This window comes from Phacochoerus africanus, chromosome 1 (assembly GCF_016906955.1).
Source record: "Phacochoerus africanus isolate WHEZ1 chromosome 1, ROS_Pafr_v1, whole genome shotgun sequence".
Classification (NCBI taxonomy): domain Eukaryota; kingdom Metazoa; phylum Chordata; class Mammalia; order Artiodactyla; family Suidae; genus Phacochoerus; species Phacochoerus africanus.
The window spans coordinates 40,912,788-40,936,949 of record NC_062544.1 but is presented as its reverse complement, the minus strand read 5'-3'; the positions used below and the strand labels follow the sequence as shown (position 1 = coordinate 40,936,949).

Below are 24,162 nucleotides of genomic sequence, written 5' to 3'. Positions count from 1 at the left end.
AGTAATATTCCACTGTATGTACCTGTGTTATATGTTTGTGTGTGTGAATACTTTATTGATTCATCTGTTGCTGGGTGCTTAGGTTGCCACCATATCTTGGCTATTGGAAATAATGATGCTATGAACATTGGGTGCATGTGTCTTCTTGAATTGGTGTTTTCATTTTTTTCAGATATATACCCAGGAGTGGAATTACTGGATCATGTGGTAGTTCTATTTTTAGTTTTTGGGGAAATTTCCATACAGCTTTCTATAGCAGCTGTCCCAATTTATATTTCCACCAACAGTGTATGAAGTTTCCTTTTCTCCACATCCTTGCATTAATATTTAGTTTTAAATATTTTCTAATTTTTATTATGGTTTTTGCCTTGACTACTGTGTTGCCTAAAAGTGTGTTTATTAATTTTCAAATCTGATATTTTAATTGCGTTTTTGCTTAAATTCATAATTTAATTGCATAACAGTCAGAGATTACCTCTTCCCAATTTTCCCTATTCACTCTTTCTAGAATGCCTATTGTATAGTTAATTTTCTCTTTCTCTTCAATGTATCTCTAACTTTCATATTTTCTTTTTCTCTTCAGTGTATTCTGGTTGATTTTATCAAATTACATTAAAGTTGATTAATTCTCTCTTCAGTTGTGTTTAATTTGTTAACACATTTGATAAATTTTATTCCAATTGCTTATTTTTCACTTTTAGGATTTTATTTTTTTAATCACTTGTGATAGAACATGATAGAGGATAATGTGAAAAAAAGAATGTATATATGTGTATAACTGGATCACTTTTCTGTGCAGTAGAAATTGACCGAGCATTGTAAATCAACTGTAATAAAAAAGTTTTCTAAAAAGAACTGTATTTTTTATAAATCTAATTTTTCTTATATCTACAATATGTTTTTATGTCTTAATCATTTTTACACTGTCTCATTAGATAGTTCCATCGTTTGAAGGTATTAGATTTTCAACCCTGCTCTTTGTTGTGTTTTATAGCTTACTCATGGGGGCCTTTTTCCTTAGGTTTTATAATTTTAGGTTATAAGTTAATCTTCACAAGGAATTATCTGTAGGAAACCTGTAAAGCTTGTTTTCATGTAAGCTTCTTCCCAAGAGGCTTACAACTGATTCTGCGAGATGTTTCAAAGTTATCAGTGATCTAGGATCTTTTGAGTGAATTTTTCAAGTTCTGACACTTTTCCATATCATACAAGGAGTACAAATTCAAATCCCAAATCCAAATGAGGTACAAATCAACAGTGATATGTGATTAGGAGAAATATCATGTTCTAAGACATAACTTTCTTGTCTCTTCTATACTAATGGCGGCTTTTTTTCCCCTAGAGCCTTCATTCAAAGCTCACAACTTTGTGCTGAAGATCCCTGTTCTAACCCACAGTCTCAATTTTTCATTTCACATCTACACATGGTTGCTAAAACCTAAACCCTTGGTTTAGGGAAACTAAATATAGCTTCCCAAGAGCAACCACAGCACGATTTACATGTTTGTCCCTGAGGTTTTCAATTCCATCTTTATTTCTAACTCATGTTTTTTTTCCTTTCAAGATCAAATACAAATGAAAGAGGTTATCTGTTTTATCTAGTCGTTCTAAGTGTTTACACAGGGCACAGTATTAAAAGTTTCAGCCATGTTTCTAGACCTGAAAGTTAAAAACACAACTTTTCTCTAGTAAAAATCAACTCTACCACAATTGAAAAGCTGGATCCTTGTGACATACCCACTGTAAAACTTTTTAAGCTCAAAAGTGTTTTATCCAAGACTTGTTTCATCCCTCTTAGTCCCAGTTTGAAGAAACCACGTAAAAAATATATAATTAAGATCTGTATATAGCCCAGAATTCCAATTTTTAGAAATTTTCATTTTATTCCACATGGATCCAAAAAAGTCCTTCAGTTTTTCTGGACTCTCTCAGAAGCTCTTCCAATCATATTTTTCTAGAATGTCTACATGCAGATCATTCTCCATGTAAGTTTTTTCTGCTCACTATCAACAAAGTTCTTTGGCTTTTCTTCTTTCCATTCACTCGATAGAGCTTTTCTAAGTGCTTACTTTATTCTAGACAATGGGAACATTGCCCCAAACAAATCTAACCCCTGGATTCACAGAATCCAAACCTCAGTGCAAGGGAAAGAACAAAAATAATAAAACAGTAAATATATTTTAGATTGAAATAAAAAGTATAAATTAATAAATATATTTGCATTTGAACATCATGAAATGGCCAATATTTGCTAATGTTCTTGACCCACAAAAGAGGCAGTTTCATAGCATTCAACTTAATGGACTATGACAGGTGGTGATAAGTGCTATGAAGAAGAAGGCAAGGTAAATGGATTGAATGATGGGGTGAGTATGTGTGTGCTATTTTGGATAGCATGGCCCCCAAAGCCTCTCTCAGAATGTGCTGTTTGAAAAGAGATGGGAGTGCAATGCAGAAGTGAGTGATGTGGCTATCTAGAGGAAGAACATTCCAGTGAGAGCAATATGCTTGTGGAAAGGTGCTGAGAAGGGAGGGTGGATGGTGTATTCAAGGAACAGTGATGAAAGCAGAGGGACCCAAGTGGAGTAAATGAGAATGAGAGTGGTGCAAGATGAGGGCAGAGAGGGGGTAAGGGGTAGAGCCAGAAATACCATGTCAGCCCCAGTAAAAACTTCCTATCTCACTGCTCCTGAGATGTGAAGCCTTTGGAAAGTCTGGACAGACGAGGGGCAAAACCAGATTTGGATTTTCAGTGATGTGGGGCCAGCCTCCAGGGGTCCAGATGGACATAGGGAGATAGTGAGGAGGCTATGGCATTAGTCCAGGGTGAAAACATGGTAACTTAGACATGAGTGGTAGCAAAGGAAATAGAACAGGCTGGATACTCACAACTCTCTCATGACTCATTTAATCTTTCTTTTTTAAGACATATTTGTCTCACCAACATTTTGTCCCAACAAGTATATCATTAAGCTTCCATATCCTGACTTTGGTTGATCCTGGTATTAAAAATCATCTTGCTTGCCTGCTAATTCCAATAGGAAACTTCTAGATCATTCTAAATTCAGCACCCTCAAAATCTACATTTGTATGTAGCATAGGCTAACACTTTCGCATCACCACTTTTGTCTCTAATTACTCTCAAGACAATGGCAACATAGCTGATCAAGAAGGCAATGGCATTCACTCTGCAAGAAGCATCACCAGAGAATGAGCATGTGCCTCCAAAGGCCACCACCGAGCTTCTGTCTCTCCCCAAAGATTATAACTGATGGGTTGACTGGGCTGAGCCACAGCAAGAAAGGGCCATTCATGGCCCCCTGTAATGTAAGGTCACTCCTCTGAGCAAGAAAACCCCTACCTATCCCTGCAGCCGGGCCCCTATCTCAGAAGTCTATATGCTCTGCAACTACCTAGAAAGGAAGTTGCCTTAAGGGAGTTACAGCCCTTTCAGGAGAAGCTGACCGCAGCTTAATGGCATGTTCATGCAACTTTTGGCCCCATTTCCCCTCAAACCCACATAGGGCTAGGTGTGGTCTATTCAACATTTAGGGCAAAGTAATAAATAACTAGCTGAGCAAGATCAATACCAGGACACCATGGTATGTCAGAAACCCAGTTTCTGTCTCTCAGTGTCATGTGTCATTCAAGAGTAAAGCAGGACAATGTTTATAAAATATAACTTATTCAAGGGAATAAGTTGTGTCAAAATCATTTATCAACATATTTTCAGTTTAAAAATCCTAAAATATAGCTTGCATGTAATATGCAAACAGCCTACTAAGGAGAGGATCTGACTTTAAAATATCACTAAAATTCCTGCTCAGCTATAAAACTCACACACTTAAGATTTAATAGCACAGAGCTTAAGGAGGGCCACAAGTATTAGCACTAAAATAAATATTCAAAACTCATTTTCTGAAAAGGAATTTTGTAAAGATGCATTAGACATAGCTTTTAAAAAAAAAATCTTCAGTTGCACTATGAAATGAATGAGAAAACGGAACTCAAAATATATTCCTTACCCTGGTCCCTCTTCTACTTGTAAGTAAAACAGAAACTACCCATCTTAGTATTTGAAAAAATTAAGGTAAATATGAAGGGATAGATATTTAAGACTACCAAGGCTGAAAATTACAGCTTGAATTCAATCTGCTATCAAAAGCACTTATGACACCAGATAATGTAAAATAAATTTGAAATAATTATTTAAAAGTACACTGAAAAAGTTTTCCTTGAATTTCATTGCTGAAAATCCTCTTCTGCCAAAATTTCAAGGTCTCTCACAACTCTTCTACCTTTCCTCGCTGACCCCACTAACTGAAAACCTGCCTTCTCTATAGATACTGACTTTATCATCAGACACATTGATTCTACTGCGAATTGGAGTCACCTTTAAGAGCTCTTCACAGCCTGGATATTTTTTCCATTCTAAATCATTATTCACTTTTCCTTATACTACACAAATTATATAACAACAACACTGAGGGAAACTTTTTTTAGTTTGAAAGTTTACTGCACGTAAAAGCATGCTCTTCTGATGTACCTGTGTCAGGTCCCCATTCACTGAGCAGTGAGGATAAGCATCTCAAGTGGCAGGCTAGGAAGCGTCCCCAAGCAGGCAATAGTCTGGGTCTGGCTGGGCTAAAAGAAGCAAAGATTTGCACAGAAGCGACCCTGTGTTCCTGGGCTTCCTTAATCTAATAACTGATTATTTTCAAATACTGAGATGAAATGAATACTAAAGCTAAAAATACATGAGGGAATGGAGAACATGGCATTAATATACCTTTTAAACAAAGAAAGATATTTTTCTCACTTATAAATGAATTACCTTCTTTTTTAAAAAAAAAATTTCACTCCAATTTGCAAAACCAATACTCTCCATGTTCACAGCTTAATTTTTCAGTACTTTTTTTTGGGGGGGTGGGAGGCGGGAATCAGACATCAGCTACAGACCCATTCCAGCTGGTTTAGATTCTTTCTAATGATGTTTCAAAATTGCTGATGTTCCTCTGAAAAAAGGACAGTCCTTAAAATCTACAATCAACTGGTCATTAAGCTTTGGAGACAGGTGAAAAACTTTTGAAAATTTGGAGTGGTAATGGCAGAAGTATGGGCTGATAAAGAGACATGTAGAAATGCAGGATGCTACAGCTTTCAATCTCTCAGTTTTAAGGTTTGACTTCTATGAAAGGGGTGGACTACTGGAGAAATATCTAGCAGGGCAGGAATCAACTGGAAGAAAAGTTGCACACCCAGGAGTGTATGTGGTCTGTCTGATCCCTTTTCCTCCCAATGGATCCTATCTGTAAATTTTAAACACATATAGCTCATATATATATATGAACTAGAGTAAGATTTTTACTCCTACCAGTTGGAACTTGATTAGAGTGTTAAATAGACTAGATTGAATTTTGGAGACTATACACATTAGTGGATTAAGTTAATGCTTCCAAGGGCCAATCACTGGACCATGAAGAAACAACTCACCAGCAAATGAATCACCATGAGTTATGGACAGCAACTAAAAGGCCAAATGAGCGTTCTACTGTGGCTTAGTGGGTTAAGGATCTAGGATATCCAACTTTGTCACTGCAGTGGCTCAGATCACTGCTGTGCTGCATGTTCAATCCCTGGCCCAGGAACTTCCATATGCCACTGTGTGGCAAAAAATAAATAAAAAAATAAAAGGCCAAAATGTATTAGTACCCAAGCCCATTTATTGAAACTAAGGGTTCTAAATCAAAAGGAGCTGAATGTCCTGATGGCTTTCAAAATAATAATTCAAAACACATGTACCAATACTTCAGAAATGATATGTCCAGGTTAACCCGGCACATAGTAAATGCTCAATTAGTATAGCTATTAATATACACGGAGAGTATTTATTAATGAGGATTTTTTCACTCATAGAAAATCTACTGAAAAGTAACAGCATGGTCCCAATACTTCCTGGAAGAAGAGGACTACTGCTTGAATTTAAACTTTGTTTCCTCAGAACAGTGTCATATTCACCCTTTCTCCTTACTGCAAGTTCAGTGATCATCTCTTCATATCAGATCATCTCAATGACATCAGCTGAGATTGGAAAGAGCACATTTACTTCAACTCTACCAATAGTAACTCACAGGAATAACTCAGCATCCACAAAGAATCTCTCCTTTATATGTCATGATAATGATTCATGATGAATTTTCTATTTCCTGAAAAACATTCCAGTACCTCCAGATTTTGGTCCTTGGAGTCAATGAGAAATGGGCTCAAATCAGAACCCTGCTGCTTATTGGTTATGTGACCTGGGCAACTGCTTTTCCATGAACCTCAATTTTCTCACTTATAATTCTAACACAGGAGGTTGTTATAAGTATTAAATAATTTAAATTCACAGTTAATTGTTCTTCATCAACATTATCATCAAGTTTCTCAAGAATAAGCTTGCTTTTGGCCATGATTTACTCTTGGGTCCAAAAAATAGCCTATATTATATAATGTATTTTCCAACATAACCTCAGCAAGTGATTCCTCAAACTTTGCTTTTGTCCGTCTTTTTACATTTCTCCAAATTGATGGTGCCATTTTGAATGATCCTGACATTTAACAAGTTCATCATCTGTCTAGACACATGACATGCACTGTCAAAGAAGCTCATGATTTCAATATTTTGTTTGAGATTTTAGAATCTAAGTTTAGTGGATAAACATCAAAGTGGTTCTTTTATGCATCTTTACGAAGCCTAAATTATACGGAATCGCCACAAAGTTAATGCGTCAGATTATGTCACTACAATTAACCAAAGGAGTTCTCTCTATTCTAAACTGTTGCCAGAATCAACTCTATACGTAGAGTCCAAAATCACATAATCAAAACAATCAAGGATATTATTACAAACTTCACCATCAGCTGGCACATGACTTTTCTAATTTATCTTTAACATGGCCTCATAGGACATTCAAAAACATTTTTTAGAGTTTTTTTTTTTAATCACTTATTTAAAACATTAAGGGACAGACAAAAAATCAGAACGTACTTTATTTCATAACTGCTTAAATTATGGTTTTATTTAAAATATGAAATCAGTAACCCTAAACACCTGTGTCCCAAACCACCTAGAAACGTGCTCACAGTTTGAATCTCATGAAAGTTTTAGAATACAGGTTAGTTTTAGAATACAGGAGTGATAACTACATTTACTAACTACATGTTCTATAAAAAAAACCTTTCTAGCCAACACCTTGGGAAGAGTAAACAAAATATAATTAATTTTCCCTCAGGAAATAATAATACACATCCCTAGCCAAGAGGACTGACAAAGCAACACATTTAGAAGATGTGAGCTGACATAGCGTAGACGAGACAGAATGGGAAGATGAGGACAGATGTCTGAAAAAGTAGTATCCACACTGACAGGGAAAGGGGTGGACTTTCTTCTTGTGGAAGACATATATTGGGGTAGAAATAAGAAAGTTGACTTTTAAATTACTTAACAAAACTATAAAGACCTAAAATTCACACAGAATAAATGGCCAAGAAGAATCTGGCTTTAATCCTACATGCAACTTGAAGGCACTGTTAAATCTTTAGAAGAAAAGAAAATGATAAAAATAGTATTCAGGAAAGACCATCCTCCAATCATTCCCACCTATTCTTAGCAGTTCCTCACAAAACATTTACTTTTAAGGAGTTTTTTTCTTCTTTGCTATTGGACAATTTTTGCAGCCCTAGCAACTCCTGAACTATTTGCCAAACAACAAAATTAGTACTTTAAAAAAGATGGCCTGCATACTTTTAAATATACTTTTAAAAGTTTCTGTCCTGTTTTAAGTGGAGTCCTTAGCTTACAGTGTGTCTGAAGGCATTTAGCCTTTAGCTCCCTGATAAAATGACATGGGACTGAAAGAGACTGCGGGGAACTTACATTAACTTCCATCATGTCCAGTGGTTTGAGGAGTGAAGCTATGTTAGAGAAAGCATCACTGCCAGCATATGCTAACAGAATCCAGCAGCTTCTCAGACAAAACGGACATTTCTCCATCAATATGGGCCCCTTACCTCCACAGAGTGTCTTAAGCAATCCCAGCAGCAGAGGGATGTAGTTGCCAAATGCAGACACAATCTGTCCCCTCTCCTAAATGAGGTCGGTTCTCATTATTCTTAAGGAGTCACACAAGCTGTTGGCAATGCACTCAAGTGAAGAGCAAACCATACTGAGTAGCTGCAACACTTCAGATCTCCAAGAGCAGCAGAAGCAGAATGTGCCCACAGCCCTCAGCTGACTGGCAATTTCTGGACCCATTTAATAATGGATGAGACGAAGGGGAAAATGAAGCCTGTCACACACACATCGTTAGCCAGGCCTTGCTTGGGCAATGCTGAACTAACGGAAAGAGGGAACCATTTAGTAACTCGCTCCCTCCCCATTGCTCTATTACAAAACTGTCGGTAGAACTGTCTGCTCGGGCTGCCCATGCTGATGGCAGCATGGCTCTGCCTCATCCACTTGCCTTGGCATCAGTTAAAGCAATGGTGTGTGACTACACCTGCAGGAAAGAGCTCACCTGATGGAATGAGGCATTCATACAATTCAATAAGTAAATAGAAAGATATGAATGGACAACGTATAAAAGAAGAAAAATATATTATATTATATATATAATATATATATAATTATATATATATAATTATATATTATATATAATACATATAACATATAATATATATAATATATAAAATTATATATTATATATTATATATAAGCTACTATATATTATATACTATATATATAATATATAAACTACTATATAATATATAATATATAAGCTACTAAGGTGACAAAAATGAAACAAAACAAGGAACCTTTTTCCCATTAAAATTGGTCAATATTTTTCAAACTGAAAAATATTCATTGCTGAGGAATATGAAGTGAATTTGCAATGTCCATACATTGTCAGAAATAGCAAATACTGACACAAACTTCTGAAAAGTAGCTTACCAATAGGTACATTATGCTTTGAAAATACCGTAGTGGAAAAAACAGGGAAAAAATCCATGTCCAAAAATGTTTACTTCAGTTCTTTTATAAAGCAAAATAAATAAAGATAAAACGAGAAAAAAAGCCTAATTAGAAACTTTTTAATAAAAGATTAAGTATTTAAGAAAACCATGCAGGAACAAGATAAAAATTCTATCTGTGGAGTTCCCGTCGTGGCGCAGTGGTTAACGAATCCGACTAGGAACCCTGCCCTTGCTCAGTGGGTTAAGGATCCGGCGTTGCCGTGAGCTGTGGTGTAGGTTGCAGATGCGGCTCGGATCCCGTGTTGCTGTGGCTCTGGCGTAGGCCGGTGGCTACAGCTCTGATTCGACCCCTAGCCTGGGAACCTCCATATGCCGCGGGAGTGGCCCAAAGAAATAGCAAAAAGACAAAAAAAAAATTCTATCTGTGAAAACTATGTCACCTGGGACTTGTGTACTTTTTAAAATTTTATTGTGCAATATTTCTTACATACAAAATAGCATATATAATGATTATAAATGCATTATATAATTTCAAGTGAAAAAATCAGGATATAAAATTATATATAGAATATGATCACAACTTTACATAAAAATTCCCTTTGCACAAAATATGTCTAGATGAAATAATCTGAACTCTTATCAGAGATTATTCTTTAGAAGTGAAATGATAGGTAATTTTTTATGCTTTTTTCTACTTACAAAAGGTTATTTAACTTCTGCTAAATATAAGCTCATCATATCTCAAACTTTAGATGCTAAATTGGGTAAAGTCAGAACCACCAATTTCATCTATTTATTTTTTCAACATAGACTTGTTGAGTCCCTTCTATGACCATAAAACACTATTGAAGGAGGATAAAGGCATATGAGACATATTTCATGATCTCCAAAAGCTTATAAGACACACAACAGGGTGATGGAATAGCAAAGCAGACAAACTCATCATAATTTTAACAAAAAAACTGAATTCATAAATACACAGTGGCAACATGCAAGACGAAAGCACTTTTCATGAGTCGTCTCGTCCCTTCCTTATGTATCGGTGGTCTTGACAAACATCCCCAATTAACAATCCCACATTCTAAGGCAGATTCTGGACTCCAGGTGATCTGGAAAGTGTATCCAGGCGAAAAAAAGACGCCAGTTAAAAACTGCCTGCAAAGCTGTACTCTGCCCTTCTCTAATCTCCTTGCAGTTTTCTGTAATTTTATTCTGATGTTACCTTTATAACCATAAGAAACTCATAAATCCTGATCTTAGATAACATCTTGATGACAAATTCCACCCATTTCAAAAATCCACTTTATAATAACACACAACTCAAAAATTTTCAAGGCACTGTCTTCCATTTTTGAACTGTTTGACTCAATTCAATGCATTTATTCAATATCTTTTTGGTGTCAAGCACTGGGCTAGAGCTCCTTCACACAAGATGAAAAAGAAATAGCCCCTGCCTTCAAAAAACAAGGCAAAAGGGAAACATGGAACAGGTAAATTATTATCTACAATTTATCTATAGAGCCCTGAGTTCTTGGCTCACAGTTTTACTGAATTTCTAGAATGGGCAGTAAGGAAAGACTGGCTTCCTCTGATCTGATTTGCAGATAAGCCTGGTCAAGAGTGGGAGGCATTAAGTTTGTATTAAAGGGAAAAAAGGAACCACAGTTGGGTAACTGAAGGAAACTGCTTATGAAGATGTGAAGATCTACAATGTACATTTTTTAAAGGCTCAAGTCCTTCAATAAAGAACTGTTTAGATTCATTTAATCTTATGCACCCTCCCCAAAACCACCCATTTTTTAAAGAGGATCATTTTTCATCTTATATCTGTTAACATCCCATGGAAAACCCACAGGGAAAAGCTGCTCTAGTCTGGCCCCACATTTAATGGTGATAAACTGAGACTCAGAGACACTTCGTAAATCATGCACCTAAAATCATACTGGTCTCTATGGCAGAAACAGAGTTGGAAACATTAAGTCATTCCAATGCTAATCCTACATCCTATAGATTGTATATACCAATGCCATTTAAAAAAAAAAAAATCACACATTTTGGATACTGACTGACAGAACCAGCATGATTTTAGCACAGAGCAGAGAAATTCTAGCAATGCATAGAGCTGGGGAAAAGAAAAGAAAAAAAAAGTGATGGTCTAAGTGAACATAAGTCAACAACACAAGATTAATTCAAATTAGAAAAGCCAGTATTCTCAATCTAGAGGAGGAAAAGCCTTAACCTAGTCACAGTAAGGGAATTAGAGTAGTTGTCCTCTAGGGTGGACATGTTCTTCAACTGTCGATCTGTACCTGTACCCCAGATGATGACAGGATGGGCACGTAACTCCATTTCCATAAAGAGGATCATCCCACTGGAGGCGATGAACAACAAAAACTGATCATCCTTATCCTTCTCTTAAAACCATCTAACTGCACAGTGACTTCCTGAGGAAGCTGGTGTCCTCTACACTGACTTTCATTAAAAAAAAAAAGAAAGAAAGAAAGAAAAAAATTACTGTCTCCTGGGAAAGGTATAAGAACAGTCCAAGAAAAGAGATGGACTTGATACAATTTCAAAGTCATTGTTAACCTTTGGAGCCAGCCTATGAGTCAGAGGCTGGCCGTCCTGTCTGTGTGCTATCTAGAGACTCTGCCTCCCATTCTAATTCTTTGCCTCACCTGTTCCTCATTTTATTGTTTATTGGCATCTCTGTCTACCCTTTGGGGAAACATGAAAATGAAAGAAGACTGGAAACACATTATTATATTGAATTCCTTTGTAGAGAGATTTTTTTTGAATGTAAGAAACAATAGATGATAAAAATTATGGCTAAAATATGATTTGGATTATAGGTGCCTTGGTGTATCCCATTTCTTGATCAAGTAGAAACAACTGAATGTTGGGAGTCATCACTGAGCAAGCTATGTTAGAGAGGAGTTGCTCTAATTAATGTTCCAAACTTAGATTTTTCAGGACCAATTTTTCTACTCCAAAAAAGAATCCATGAAGGTTTGAACCAACTCTCTTTCTCCCATATATTCTCCCCTGCATCTCTTTTTATAAACTACTGCTAAAAGGAAATGATTCTGAGAAGACTTTAGAAGGGTTGCAACATGTAACTAATTAACTACCTTTCAATTCAATTTAAGTTAAAACAATATCTGGAGTTCCCGTCATGGCGCAGTGGTTAACGAATCCGACTAGGAACCATGAGGTTGCGGGTTTGATCCCTGGCCTTGCTCAGCAGGTTAAGGATCCGACATTGCCATGAGCTGTGGTGTGGGTCGAAGATGTGGTTCGGATCCCGAGTTGCTGTGGCTCTGGCGTAGGCTTTGATTCGACCCCTAGCCTGGGAACCTCCATATGCTGCGGGAGCAGCCCAAGAAATGGCAAAAAGACAAAAAAATAAAATAAAATTAAAAAAAAAACCAATATGTAATCAACCACTACAGCAAAATCCCTCCATTTAAAATAAGAATATGTATGCTTTGGGCATATCCGAATAAATTAGCGCCAGTGGTCTCCAGAACAATTTTGCTCATCATAAAACAAGGGGGTAGACTGAGTTTAACACTTACAGCCTAAGGACAATGTCCAAGCTTTAAAGAATTCAGTGATTTTTTTAAAAAAAATCTATGATTATTGATCAAGTTTATAATGTACTCCTAGAAGCACTACCTAGAAGAAAAACCTCTTAAGTACATAATAAGAAAAAAGAAATTGACAATTTCCTGGGCTCCAAGCATGCATAAAACAGCCTGCTGTTTTTTATTTTTTTTAATTCCTCCTAACCCTGCATCCTACCTCACCTTCACCAGAAGACCTGAAGTTTCCCTGTGTCTTCTTGGCACTAATCAAGTCCTATAACTAGGCGACTGACAGAACTTTAGCGTTCTCTGTGTACTTCACGCACAGAGAATTACCCCCCAAGTCTTTCTAGTCTCCTCACCAACCTTCTGCCTCAGTGTAAGACAAAGGGAAGATAAATAAGCTCAGGTCCATCTGATATGTCATCACTACCCAGAAAGCTTATTATCACCTAGACTTAGCAATAATGTCGATTGTACCATGGCCCTAAACACACTGCACAAAATACCACCATTATAGAATAGATAGCCAATTACATTCGAGTTGGTTCCTCAAACACTGAGATGAACACGTGGTCTGATAACTAATTTAAATGACTTGTAAGTGGGGCTATGTTTCAGTGGACAAAGCTACAGCAGAAGTATAGCACAGAATAGTGGTTAAGAGATTTCTTCTTCTCAAGTTGGGATCATCGTAGTTCCCCACATGTAAATGCTTATTAAATGGTAGCTACTATGAGCATCATCTTCTTAACAGAAGAGCCCCTGAACCGCAGAAATTTCTTTATTTTACACCAAATATCCTGCTGACAGGAAGCTTTCCTTGTCCTGAGATTTAATTTTAAAATATAATGATTTCATAAAAATATGCAAGGAGACTAAGATCATCTCCAGTTTTCCGCAGAGTAGAATTCATATTATAGAAACCAGAAATCACCTTCAAAAATACATTGACCTTTGATTTCCTTGATTAATGTTTTATAGTTCTCAGCATATAGGTCGTTTGCTTCCTTGGTCAGGTATATTCCGAGGTATTTGATTTTTGGGGGTGCAATTTTAAAAGGTATTGTGTTTTTGTATTCCTTTTCGAAAGTTTCATTGTTAGTATACAGAAATGCGACTGATAGCTGAATGTTAATCTTATATCCTGCTACTTTGCTGAATTTGTTGATCAGTTCAAGTAGTTTTTGGGTTGAGTCCTTAGGGTTTTCTATGTATAGTATCATGTCGTCTGCATACAGTGACAGTTTTCTCTCTTCTTTTCCTATATGGATGCCTTTTATTTCTTTTGTTTGTCTGATTGCTGTGGCTAGGACTTCCAAAACTATGTTGAAGAGCAGTGGTGAGCGTGGGCATCCCTGTCTTGTTCCAGATTTTACTGGGAAGGCTTTCAGCTTTTCTCCATGGAGTATCATATTTGCTGTGGGTTTGTCATAAATGGCTTTGATGATGTTAAAGAATGTTCCCTCTATACCCACTTCGGTGAGAGTTTTTATCATGAATGGATGTTGGACTCTGTCAAATGCTTTTTCAGCATCCATTGAGATGATCAGATGGTTTTTGACTTTTATTTTTTTAATGTGGTGTATGATGTTGATTGATTTGCATATGTTGAACCATCCTTGTGAACTTGGGATGAATCCACCTAGTCATGGTGTACGATCTTTTTGATATGTTGTTGCACATGGTTGGCTAAAATTTTATTGAGAATTTTTGTGTCTATATTCATCAAATGAATTTTTTGATGGTATCTTTGTCTGGTTTTGGAATTAGGGTGATGGTAGCATCATAGACCTGAATAGACATTTCTCCAAGGAAGATATACAGATGGACAACAAGCACATGAAAAAATGCTCAACATCCCTGATTATTAGAGAAATGCAAATCAAAACTACCATGAGATACCACCTCACACTGGTCAGAATGGCCATCATTAATAAATCCACAAATAACAAGTGCTTCAGGGGGTGTGGAGAAAAGGTAACCCACCTGCACTGTTGGTGGGAATATAAGCTGGTACAGCCACTATGGAGAAGAGTATGGAGGTACCTTAGAAATCTATATGTAGAACTACCGTTTGACCCAGCAATCCCATTCTTGGGCATATATCCAGACAAAACTTTCCTTTAAAAAGACACATGCACCTGCATGTTAATTGCAGCTCTATTCACAATAGCCAAGACATGGAATCAACCTGAATGTCCACTGATAGATGATTGGATTAGGAAGAAGTGGTGTATATATACACAGTGGAATACTACTCAGCCATAAAAAAGAACAAAACAATGCCATTCGCAGCAACATGGATGGAACTAGAGACTCTCATACTGAGTGAAGTCAGAAAGACAAAGACAAATACCACATGATATCACTCATATCTGGTATCTAATATACAGCACAAATCCACCTTTCCACAGAAAAGAAAATCATGGACTTGGAGAATAGACTTGTGGTTGCCCAGGGGGAGGAAGAGGGAAAGGGAGTGGAAGGGATTGGGAACTTGGAGTTAACAGATGCAAACTATTGCTTTTGGAATGGATTAACAATGAGATCCTGCTGTGTAGCACTGAGAACTATGTCTAGATACTTACAATGCAGCACGACAATGGGAGAAAAAAATTACATTTACATGTGTGTGTAACTGAATTCCCATGCTGTACAGTGGAAAAAAAATAACAAAGTACATTGACATTGTAACCTTACTTTTCAACAATGCTTTCTAGCTTTGTCAGCTAAACCTTGGCAAGGACTCCCCCACCCCCAATAGAATAAGGCCTGGGTTCACACTAACAGTGGTGATGGGGGAGAGTGGCAGAGAGGAGGATCTCATGCACATCTTCTGCAAGATAACCCCCTAGGGAGGTCAGAAAGTGGAACAAAAAAGCAGTTGGAATCAAGTAAGATGTGCCTGGACTCTAATTTCTTGTACTTTGGGATGACCATTTGTTATCTGTGCAAGAAGGAGAGCCAGTCTGGATGCAGATGGAGGGAAAGCAGCAGAAGAGAAATCATTACAAATTATAAACAAAAACTCTGTGTTTGTGATTGACAATTGCTCCTGGAACTTCCCGAGGGAGCCAATTAGTTCCAGTAGCTGAGGTGGGTTTGGTCACACAAACCTCTGTGCTGACGCCCACCTGCACTACACCCACCTCTTGTGAGGCAACAAAGTCTCTGTTAATGAGGTTCAGGACCAATGGTCCCACAGAGGGAGTCCCACTAAGGATGCTCCTGCAGATGCCTTAAGAGAAACTGGCAGAGAAACTCCCTAACAATCTACTGTCTTACTGGGAACCAAACACTTTGAAATAATGATTTGGCTCATTCTTTCCACTCCTCTTTTCCTTTACTCCTTATTATCTGAAGCAACAGTGACCACACACCCCAGAAATTTCTATCCTAACCTGTTGTTCCACCTGCTGCGCTCTGGTGTTTTTATAAGTGGAAGAAGCAATGTGGCAAGGGGCAAGTTATAAATCCAGGCAAAGAACAAATGACAAGAATTAGTCATATCTCTATAGTCACTGTTTCCAGGAGCAGGGAGAGACAGTTAACACAAGCCCTACAAAACAGTTAAAGCAGGGTGTAGCAATATCTGGGAAGGTGCCTGGCCAAACTGCTCTTATTATAAAACACACCATGATGTCTCCAATGCTTCAATATGCAGGGCTCAGGATGCCCTGTGAATCTATTCAGCGTAACTCAGAAAAACTGACACAAGTTTGGTCATCTGGTCTCCTGAGAAATGACACTTATTCTCGTGGTTCTTACTATCAAACAATTAATAAACAAGTGATAACAAACACCCATGATGAGCAGAGCACTTGTAGAAGGAACTCTGGGAAAGAAAAGAAAATGCCTCAAAGTTCTTGGCTTCAAAAAGCAAAAATGAACAAGGTTAACACATTGAGTGATATTAACATGTGAAAAACAATAAGCCTAGGAGTTCCTGCTATAGCTCAGTGAGTTAAAGACCTGATGTTGTCTCTGCAAGGATGCAGGTTTGATCCTTGGCCTCACTCAGTGGGTTAAAGATCCTTCATTGCCACAAGCTGTGGTGTAGGTTGCAGATGCAGCTCAGATTAGGCATTGCTGTGGCTGTAGTGTAGGCCTCAGCTGCAGCTCCAATTCAAGCCCTAGCCCAGGAAATTCCAAGGGCCGCAGGTGTGGCCATTAAATTAAAAAAGAAAGAAAGAAAGAAAGAAAGAAAGAAAGAAAGAAAGAAAGAAAGAAAGAAAGAAAGAAAGAAAGAAAGAAAGAAAACAAAAGCCTAAAAATGTTGAGCTCTGAAAAGGAAACAAAGAAATAAATGCAAGAAAGTCTCCCCCAGATAAGATCAGGTATGGGTTTAATTGTTTGAGTCAAGAGACTTAGGTTGGAGGGATGGGTAAAACAAAACTTCAGAAGTGAGAATGCACAAAATGGCAAGTCCTAAACTATAAGACCCAATGATCAGAGTTCCTGCTATGTCTCTGTTTGCTGTGGAGGCACAGGTTCAATCCCAGTGCAGTGGTTAAAGAATTTAGCATTGCTGCAGATTCAGTGACTCAGATTCAGTCTCTGGCCCAGAAACTTCCATATGCTGCAGGTGCAGCCATAATTTTTTTTTTAATTTAAAAAAATTTAATTAAAAAAAATTTTAAAGCCCCAATGATCAAAAAGATACCCAGATTCTCCTCAAGCTCAAATCTTCATGAAAACAATCAAAGGGAAATCAGAGAGTTCCTAAGTTTTGCATAGGCCAAATTCTCTCTGACATGATTCATCTTTGTGGCCCAGGTAAGTGGCTACTGATTAATTTGATCTCAGTACAAATAGAAGAGAATGGTACCTTGGCTTACTGACAGCTAAAGAAATCACAAAAACAGTAGCATGGAGGCTCTCCACTCCACTCCCGTCCTTTCTCCGTGTCAGGCAGCAGCCTTTTCCATGAACAAATTAGAGCTAGAGAAAAGAGTCCATGCAAAACAAAACAGAGAGACAGGCACTAAATTCTTTTCAAGTTCATTAGGCAAATGGACCAGTATGTCTCAGAAGGTATGAAATATAGCTGGTGGCCAAATTCAGCAATATTTGGCAAGGTTTGCCTCAACAGACGTGCATCAGCCTGACACCAGGCTGTGAATAGAGGATGTGGGTTAAATCTTCAGGATCCATCCTTCCCTTAGGCTTCCCAGGGATACCTCTGAGATCAGAAGAAGCTAGAAGGTGAATGTGCACTCTGCTCACACATCTCACTCCATTTCAAATCATGGAATAACACAATTCTATAATTGGAAGTAGAGAGCATATACTGTAATTCTCATCCAGAAAGGGCCCTTAGAATTCTCTCATTCATTTATTCAATTAATATTTATCAAGTGCTAAGTGCCAAGCATCATTGTGCTAGAGAGAAAGGATGTAGTCATGAGAATTACAGGCATGTTGCCTACTCTGGGTGGATTACAGAGGAGAGAACACATGATTGAAAGCATAAATATACCTGATGCATGCTAAGAATAGAAAAATTGGGTGCAGTGTGTTTTGGTCACCTCTTCACCCCACTGGTGATGGAGGGATTCCTACCCCAGGGCTATAGAGATGGCTAAACAGATGATGCCCAACACAGGATGGCTGAGATCTCCAGCATTTCATTAGTCATATATACTCACAGTGCAGGGGAGGACACTGTATGCGAAACAGGGCCACATGGGGGTGGTACTCAGGAACAGAGTGAACAAGCAGAGGCCATGGGATTTTCTACGAATGAGAAGATGGGGTGACCCCTAGCCGCCACAGGAGGATGTGACTGGCTAGTTTAGAAAATCCTCCAGACTAACAGAGAACTGAGGTGTGGAGAACCCTGTGCTTGGCTCCGTGTAATGAGGAGTATTGTTTGATGCCTCATCCACAGGTGCGCAGTGGGAAGGGGAACCTATGTGAGGCCCTTGCTGTTTTACAAGGTCAAGGCAGTGCATGATCTTGAACCTTATCACAAAGAGGGAGACATAAAACAGTCCAACGTTCAAGCCTGAGAGTCACTTGCAGTTCAACCAGAAAGCCTTAGTTGGTAGAAATCTAGAGCCAGAAAAACAGTTTTCTCTTCCATTCCTTCCTCCTCCCTACATGGCAAAATAGCACGGGCATACAAAGGGTCCTGGTGACCGCCCATCTGTGTCTCAGGTACAGCACTAATACCCTGCTCCTCAAAAACCACCACATCCTTTCTGAGATAACACAGTGCCTTCCCAAGCTGAGGGCTGGGCAGGGAAGATAAAGGCAAGGGGACCTTTGAAGCAGCCTCTGTCACAATTGTATTTAATGAGTTAATAAAGATAGAACACCCACATAAGTAAGTACGCAGGAAAAGAATTGAAGTTACAGAGGTTCGGGGAACATGGGTTCCTCTGGAGAGAGCAGACAGCTTGGTAGAAGCAGCTATATGCAGACAAAGGAGGAAGGGGGCCTGGCTGAGCAGCAGCAGACGGCAGGAAGTGGGAAGCCAGATGCAACAGGAAGAACAGGCAGATGCTTTCAAGATTGAGCCCACTGTTGACACTCAAACAGGAGAATATGTTCCTGCCCTAAACACAATCTTAACTTCAGTGAATGTAAGAGGGAAATGAGAAAGAAAGAGTGTGTGTTCAGAGACGTTAAATCTCTTGCCTGTAAAGAGAGCAGTTTGTTTCCTTACTGCAGGCTATTGGAAAGCCCATGAAAGCAGACTCTCGAGAGACACAGAAAATCAGAGAATCAGAGTACATTTTCATGGGACTTTATATAGAGAAGGAAATGCTGCAGTACAAGAGTCTGGCCATATAAAAGTTTTGTAGATGAAAAAAGCCAGCTTCCAAATGGAAAATCGCTAGCTGGTGTCTTTCTAATTTGCTCCTTTTCCTTCCTCTACACTGCATTGTCAGCAGCATCCACAGGTTGGTTCAAACTCACCTCTGGGAAGCATGTGGCTGGGAGGATGCTTGCAGGTAATGTGGGAGGGGCAAGTGCTGGGCAACTTCCAGACTTCTGCTTCCTGAGCTCTGCCAGTGTCCACAAATGGGTGTACGTCCTATGTGCATCAGTCCTTTCTTTCTGACCCCAGCCAGTTCTACCAGGATACACAACCTAACTCAGTAAATAGAACCATTCATTTCTAAGTAGGTAGAAGGAAGACATCTGAAAGTCACACCCATCTGACTGCTTCTTAAAGCTATGAATGAAGAAGAAATAGAAAGTCTACAAATACACTCTCTTCTGCATTCCACACTAAGTAAAAAATCATACATTTCTTTTCCTACGATACAGACTGAAAGAAAACATCCCAAACACTTTGCTTTGGATCAGACCAAGAGGACTGAAGGAAAGCATTTGAGTGTCATTTCCACCCAGGCCTCAGAGACTGCTTTACTCTTTCTGTGCCTTGTTTCATTGGACAGATGTTATTAAAATGATAACCTTACACCCGAAACTAACACAAATTGTAAATCAACTATACTCCAATAATTTTTTTTTAATGACAACCTTAAGAAGAGTGCTAAACTAGGTGACAGAATGAAGCACTATGGAAAAAAATGTTTAAATTGTATATAGATTTTTATTATAGTTACATTAGAAATACACTTGTGATGCGGGGGGCAAAGGACTGGAAAAAAAATACAACAGTACATTAACAAAGAGACAAAGAGAAGAGGTAATCTTTATCAGGGTCAGTTACCAATAGATCAGGATCCATGTGGTTAGGGTTAGGACAGGGTTGTTTTGTGTGTGCATGCATGTATGTGTTTGTATCTTTTTGTTATTTTCCAATTTTTATTAAAGAGATTATAGTACATCAATCAAAATATTTAAGACATACATGCACATAAAAGCATTAGAGCACATCAAAATATGCCACCATATAAACTTACTATGCAGGAGAAAGAGCTTGAGCTGGAAGGAGACTCACCCAGCTTAGTCTCCTGCTAACTCTGTGTCTGTGGGTAAAACACTAACACTGTGGGCCTAAGTTTCCTCACCTATAAAAATACGGATAACATCAGCTACCCCAGACCATTTTCTAGGCAGTCAATGTTATAACATCTGTGAATGAGATTATGACATTCATGAATGAATCTTGCCCAGTACCAGTACTTGGAAGTACTCAAAAATATTCATCCCCTTACCTTTTACACAACTCTTCTGTTCAAGGCGGGGATTCCCTCCTCTATTTTGATGCAAGGCTCTCTGCAGAGATTAGACTGTAGAGAGCTTAACAACTTGCAAAAAATGATCGGACGGCTGTTTAGAGCTGTGTTTGCAGCTGTATTGCACCAGAGAGAACACTCCTTCTTTATCAGTAAGATCTGCAGTCTGTGGCAAGATTTACCAGGGCTTGCAGGGCTTTCTGACCAAGAAAGGGCACCTCTCCTTCATTCCTCATTGAAGGACTGGCTCTAGTGTGTGTGGTGGCTCTTGGTGGTGGTGTTTTTTTCCTCACTTACTGGATAGGGTAAGGCTGTGAAAAGACAGAGTCACACACAGCCAGGGAGAGGGGGGGTTTCCTAGCCATGTGCTGTGCAGGCCATTCAGGCACCAGGCAGGGAACTGCTGTGGCATGTGGTCCAATGAATGACCCAGGCACAGAGAGAAGCCACCACCCTGCCCCACCTTCATCATCATGATCCAGATTATATGAAGGAAACTGCCAGATAACAGAAGAAATCATTCTCAAGGCAAAGTCTCTATCACCCCTACACACAATTAAATGATCAAGTATGGGGGGAAATTCAGTGCTCTTAGACACACATTATATTCACTTACTTCTAGGGGTTTTCAATGACCTAGTAGCTGTTCCTCCAAGTCTCTCTAAAAAAGCCTTGTCTTCACAAGGAAGTGGGAGGGAGCCACACCCACAAACAACAGAAGCTGCCACCACAGATGAGGTCTCTCTGCAGAGGTAAGAGGAAACTTTGTCAGGCATGAGCACCCATAAGTATCACATAACCAGAGGGATTCTGGCAATGTCGTCCCAAGTGTCAAGGAAAAAGCTAAAAACCCAAGATCTTATTCTGGTTCCTCTTCCAATCCCCTAGGAGAGAGAAGGCAAGTTCCCTGGGTCCTTCAATATCTCTGAAATAAGACAGTCATACTGAAAAAATGCTCTGAATCTGAGGTCTAAGAATTTCCCAAAATGACAAACCAAATTTTTGTCTATGGTCAGATATTCATTTTTCAGAGAAAATGTCCCTATCATTCAGATCCTCAGAGGTCCTGTGGTCTAAAAATACATTGAGAACAACTAAGCTAAATAAGTCATAAGTTCCCTTCCAGATCCTGAAGGGTTAGAGCAAATATTTTCTGATTCTAAAAACAATATACATTCATTGTAGAAAAAAATTTTAAATGTAGCCAAAAATAATTTTCTATGATTGGGCCCTCCAGAGATAACCATTGGTAATATCTACACATACAGGTATATTTTTATGATGGTACAGTCATTGCCACACTCTGCTCCATTCCACATTTTAACACATTAAAAAGTCTTCCAACCCTAAACACAAAGACAACCCACAGAATGGGAGAAAATATTTGCAAATGAAGCAACTGACAAGGGATTAATCTCCAAAATTTATAATCTCCTTCTGCAGCTCAATACCAAAAAACAAACAACCCCATCAAAAAATGGGCAGAAGATCTAAACAGACAGTTCTCCAAAGAAGACATATAGATGGCCAAAAAACACATGAAAGGATGTTCAACACCACTCATGATTAGAGAAATGCAAGTCAAAACCACCATGAGGTACTACCTTACACCAGCCAGAATAGCCATCATCAAAAAGTCTACAAACAATAAGTGCTAGAGAGGGTGTGGAAAAAAGAGAACCCTAATACCCTGTTGGTGTGAATGTAAATTGGTGCAACCACTTTGGAAAACAGTATGGAGATTCCTCAGAAAACTAAAAACAGAATTACCATTTGATCCAGCAATCCCACTCCTGGGCCTCTATCCAGAGAAAACCATGACTAGAAAAGACACATGTACTCCAATGTTCACTGCAGCACTATTTTCAATAGCCAAGACATGGAAACAACCTAAATGTCCATCGACAGAGGAGTGGATAAAGTGGTACATACACACAATGGAATATTACTCAGCCATTAAAAGGAAAGAAATAATGGCATTTTTAGCAACATGGATGGACCTAGAAATTATCATGCTAAGTGAAGTCAGCCATACGATGAGACACCAACATCAAATGCTTTCACTGACATGTGGAATCTGAAAAAAGGACAGACTAAACTTCTTTGCAGAACAGATGCTGACTCACAGACATTGAAAAACTTATGGTCTCCAGAGGAGATAGTTTGGGGGTGGGGGGATGTGCTTGGGTTGTGGGATGGAAATCCTATAAAATTGGATTGTGATGATCATTATACAACTACGGATGTGATAAATTCATTTGGGTAACAAAAAATAAATTAATTAAAAATAATAATTTTAAAAAAGGACACAATTAACTTCTTTGCAGGACAGATACTGACTCACAGACTTTGAAAAACTTATGGTTTCCAAAGGAGACATCTTGGGGGTGGGGGGATACACTGAGGGTTTGGGATGGAAATGGTATAAAATTTGGTTGTGATGATTGTTGTATATCTATAAATGTAATAAAATTCACTGAGTAATTAAAAAAAAAGTCTTTGAAAAGTTCTGCAAAAACAGTATCCTTGAGCCGAATAGCATTTCATCATAAGCTTTAAATTATATCTTGTTTAACAGTTTCCCTGTTGTCAAACCTCTATGCTGATTCTACTATTTTGCCAGCATCAACAACGCTGCTGTGGAACTTCCTGATTGGATTTTGCTCATTATCTCTTTGGAGGTGCTGGGGAGCTACTAAGAGTTTTTGAGCAAGAAAATAGCAAAATGAATATTTGTCTTATGACATGACAGGAGAATAGTTGAAGTGGGAAAGACTAGAGGCTTGGTAACAGGGTAGAAGGTTATTATCTGAGAAAGTGTACTGAGGAGAGAATAATGAAACAAGACATAAAGGTCCAGATACAGAACGCATGTCAATGGGAAATGACCGTGAGTCAGTGGTTCACAGGGAGAGAGGAGAGTCCAAGATCCAGCTGAGGTTTCCAGCCTGCATGACCTGGAGGTCAAGAATACCATTAACCGCAATAAAGGAGGAAGACGGAGAAGCAGGTTTGGAGACAGGATAATGAGGAATTGTATCTCCAGAAGATCACTGCAGTTTGAAAAGATATAATTATTGAGCTACTTTTTTTTGTCATAAGGAAAAATGTTCTTAAAATGACAAACTTTAGGAAACCAAGTTATAATAACATAAAGCGGGAAGTGTGGGCCAAGACAACTCACTGTATATGGTCTCTTAGCTCTTGAATATTCAAATTCAAGTTATTACATATCAGTAATAAACATCATTTGAAGCATAAAAGCTTAACAATTCACTTCATTCAGATCAGAATAATATTTCACAATCACAACTAGATAACCAGATTTTTAAAATACCATATTTTTCAATTTTATTCTTTTATTTTACTTTTTCCCTTGATTGATTCATTAACCAGCCTAT

The 24,162-nt window shown here is 38.3% G+C and overlaps 1 protein-coding gene across 2 annotated transcripts in view; it reads right to left on the bottom strand.

The window, feature by feature from the left end:
- Positions 1–24,162, bottom strand: part of PDE4D (phosphodiesterase 4D) — a 1,473,810-nt gene that overhangs the window by 1,229,906 nt on the left and 219,742 nt on the right. The window lies entirely within an intron of this gene.